This window comes from Hevea brasiliensis, chromosome 5 (genome assembly GCF_030052815.1).
Source record: "Hevea brasiliensis isolate MT/VB/25A 57/8 chromosome 5, ASM3005281v1, whole genome shotgun sequence".
Lineage (NCBI taxonomy): Eukaryota > Viridiplantae > Streptophyta > Magnoliopsida > Malpighiales > Euphorbiaceae > Hevea > Hevea brasiliensis.
Window position 1 is genome coordinate 5,448,475 of NC_079497.1, and position 4,459 is coordinate 5,452,933.

At 37.2% G+C, this 4,459-nt stretch overlaps 1 non-coding gene across 1 annotated transcript; it reads right to left on the bottom strand.

Moving 5' to 3' along the window:
- LOC131180525 (small nucleolar RNA R71) lies at positions 1 to 107 on the bottom strand. Its single transcript, XR_009149292.1, has one exon. It is a non-coding gene; the product is annotated as a small nucleolar RNA R71 (small nucleolar RNA).
- Positions 108 to 4,459: the final 4,352 nt, after the last annotated feature.

Here is a 4,459-nt window from a genome sequence, read left to right on the forward strand (position 1 = left end):
AAGCTAAGAAATGAGCTGACTTCTTTTAAACCTAGAGATGATGAGAGCTTGTATGAAGCATGGGAGAGGTACAAGGATTTGCAAAGGAGATGTCCACATCATGGGATTCCTAAGTGGATGCTTGTTCAACACTTTTACAATGGAGTTTCACCAGCTATTAGGAGTACAATTGATGCATCTTCTGGAGGTGACCTTATGGAGAAATCTGAAGATGAAGCTTTTTCCGCTCTTGATAAAATTGCTTATAACAACTATCAATGGAGTTGTGAGAGGAATGAGATCAAGAAACCAGCTGGTATGTTTGAGCTTGATGCCATGAATATGATTAATGCTAAGTTTGATGCTTTGACAAGGAAGATGGACAAGTTAAGTATGAAAGTAGATTCTTCATAGGAGGTTCTAGTAATTCACTAGAAATTGAGTGCAAATGTCAATTGTGCAGCAGATTTTTCTGCACTTAATCAAGATTTTTCAAGTGAGCAAGTGGATTATGTGGGGAACTACAATCAAAGACCAGGTGGTAACCCATTTTCTGCAACTTATGATCCAGCATGGAGAAACCACCCAAATTTCTCTTGGGGAGGTAGACAAGGACAGAATCAGAATTTTCAGCAACCTTCTGGATATCAACAACATCAGAACTTTCAGCAGAATAGAGGTCCTCCTCCTGGAATTTCTAAACCTCAAAATGCACCTGCTCCACCTCTACCACAACAAGCACAACTAGACAAGACAGCTAGATTGGAATCTATGATTGAAACTCTACTTGTGAGCCATCAAAGTCAACAAGAAATGATTTCTCAATTATCATCTAAAGTGGATCAAATGGCAACACACAACAAGATGTTAGAGAATCAAATAGCTCAACAAGCTAGCTCTTCAAGTAACAAAGCATTTGGGAAGCTTCCTAGCCAACCAGAAAATTCAAGGGAGCATTGCAAGGCTATTACATTGAGAAGTGGAAAAATATTGAAGAATGGAGATAAAAAGATTGAAGAGGAAGTTGAAGAAAAGAAAAGCAGAGAAGGAGATGAACAAACTGAAGCTGAAGTTAGAATTGAAGCTGAGAAAGAAAATTCAATGGAAGAAAAAGGAAGTAAGGAGAGGGAGAGCAAAGAGGAAGAACCTAAATATGTTGCACCTAAAGCCTACATGCCACCTTTACCATTCCCACAAAGGTTTCAGAAAGCAAAATTAGATAAACAATTTGGGAAGTTTTTGGAGGTATTGAAGTCTTTGCATGTGACTATTCCTTTCACTGATGCTTTAGCACAAATGCCTTCTTATGCCAAATTTTTGAAGGAGATTTTATCTAACAAGAAGAAATTGGAGGAATTTGAGACTGTAGCTCTCACGGAAGAAAGCAGTGCTATTTTGCAAAATAAGCTTCCAACCAAACTGAAAGATCCTGGGAGTTTCTCCATACCATGTCACATTGGGGATATCAGTATAGATAAGGCTTTATGCGATCTTGGAGCCAGTGTTAGTCTGATGCCATTGTCTATCTATGAGAAAGTGAAGATTGGAGAAATGAAGCCTACTACCATATCACTACAGTTAGCAGATAGATCTATTAAATTTCCAATTGGAATAGTTGAGAATGTTCCTCTGAAAGTTGGGAAATTTTTCATACCAGTGGATTTTGTGGTATTGGAGATGGAGGAGGATGTACACATTCCCATTATTCTTGGTAGACCTTTCCTTGCTCTTCTTTGGAGTGATTGATGTAAAAAATGGGAGGCTTACATTAGAAGTTGGGGAAGAGAAAGTTGAATTTAATTTGTTTCAAGCAATGAAAAAGAAAGATGATTCAAACTCATGCTTGAGAGTTGATGTGATAGATGAAGAGGTTAGAGAAGTGCTTAAAAAGCAACATCCTAAAGATCCCTTAGAAGCTTGTTTGGTTCATAACATCAAAAAAAGGGATGAAATTGAAGAAGCTGCAGAATATGCTACAATTTTGGAAGGAAATCCACCATTGCCTATGGTTGATATTGAAAAAATTGGGGACTTGAAGCAAGAAACAACTTCATCATCAAAGCTTGAGAAAAGTGAAGCACCTAAGGTAGAGTTGAAAACTCTTCCAACAAATCTCAGGTATGCTTTTCTAGGACAAAATTCTACATATCCTGTGATTGTTAATGCTAAATTGACTGATTGTGAGGTTGAAAAATTATTGAGAGTTCTTAGGAAGCATAGAAGGATAATTGGTTATACCATTGATGATATTAAAGGAATACATCCTTCTGTGTGCATGCATAGAATTTTGTTGGAAAATGACCATAAAGCCTCTCGAGAATCACAAAGGAGATTGAATCCAAACATGAAAGAGGTTGTGAAAAAGGAGATCTTGAAATTGCTTGATGCAGGTATCATTTACCCTGTTTCTGACAGTAATTGGGTAAGTCCAGTTCATGTTGTACCTAAGAAAGGGGGCATCACAGTGGTGAAAAATGAAAATGATGAACTAATACCTACAAGAACTGTAACTGGATGGAGAATGTGTATAGACTATAGGAAATTGAATAAGGCAACTAGAAAGGACCATTTTCCATTACCATTTATAGATCAAATGCTTGAGAGACTAGCTCATCATTCTTATTTTTGCTATTTGGATGGCTATTCAGGGTTCTTTCAGATCCCTATTCACCCAGATGATCAGGATAAAACTACCTTCACATGTCCTTATGGTACCTTTGCATATCGAAGGATGCCATTTGGACTATGTAATGCCTCTGCTACATTTCAACGATGTATGATGTCCATATTTTCTGACATGATTGAGGAAATTATGGAAGTGTTCATGGATGATTTTTCTGTGTATGGTAAATCTTTTGATGAATGCTTATCTAACTTGTCTAAGGTTTTGCAGAGATGTGAAGAGTTCAATTTAGTTTTGAATTGGGAAAAGTGCCATTTTATGGTACAAGAAGGAATTGTTTTGGGACATCTTGTGTCAAACAGGGGTATTGAGGTGGATAAATCAAAGATAGAAATTATTGAGAAAATGCCACCCCCAACATCTGTGAAGGGAGTGAGGAGTTTCTTGGGGCATGCTGGATTTTATAGGAGATTCATCAAGGATTTCTCTAAGATTTCTAAACCTCTTACCAATTTATTGAGTAAAGATGTGGAATTTAATTTTGATACTAATTGTATGAATGCTTTTTGCAGGATAAAGGAAGCTTTGATATCTGCTCCTATTATGCAACCACCCGATTGGTCATTACCTTTTGAGTTAATGTGCGATGCTAGTGATTATGCCATTGGGGCTGTTTTGAGACAAAGGAGAGATAAGAAGGTGTATGCAATATATTATGCAAGTAGGACCTTAGATGATGCTCAAATAAATTACTCTACTACAGAGAAAGAGTTTTTGGCAGTAGTATTTGCAGTAGATAAATTCAGGTCCTATCTTGTGGGATCTAAGGTCATAGTATACACAGATCATGCAGCTATCAAGTATCTCCTTCAGAAAAAAGAGGCTAAACCTAGATTGATAAGGTGGGTGTTACTCCTTCAAGAGTTTGACTTGGAAATTAAAGATAAGAAAGGAGTAGAAAATGTGGTAGCGGATCATCTATCTAGATTGAGGCAAGAACAAGGAGACAATTTGGGAAAAGAACCCCCAATAGATGATTATTTTCCTGATGAGCAGCTGTTAGTAATCATGAATGCAAAAAAACCTTGGTATGCAGATTTTGTGAACTATCTAGTGTGTGGAATCCTTCCACCTGATTTAACATGGCAGCAAAAGAAGAAATTTCTTTTTGATGTGAAGGATTATGATTGGGAGGAACCATTTTTGTTCAAGAGATGTGGAGATGGGCTGATTAGAAGATGTTTAGCTGATGAGGAGATAGGGAATGTTATCAAAGATTGCCATTCTTCACTTTATGGGGGTCATATGAGTGTGACAAAGACTGCAGAAAAAGTTCTTCAAGCAGGGTTCTTTTGGCCACACATGTTTAAGGATGTGAGGAAGTTTGTAAATGCATGTGATAGGTGTCAAAGGATGGGTAATATCTCAAAGAGAGATGAAATGCCCCTCCAAAATATATTGGAAGTGGAACTATTTGATGTGTGGGGCATTGATTTCATGGGACCTTTTCCATCGTCCTTGGGACACAAATACATTTTAGTTGGAGTAGATTATGTAAGCAAATGGGTTGAAGCTATACCATCTCCAACTAATGATGTAAGAGTTGTGATTAAATTCCTTAAAAAGTTTATTTTTACAAGATTTGAAACTCCACGTGCCATTATAAGTGATGGAGGTTCTCATTTTTGCAACCATCAATTTGAAAGATTATTGCAAAAATATGGTGTGAAGCATAAGGTTGCAACACCCTACCATCCACAAACTAGTGGTCAAGTGGAGATCTCCAATAGAGAGCTGAAAAGAATTCTTGAGAAAACAGTGAATTGTTCGAGGAAAGATTGGTCACTAAAGTTAGAT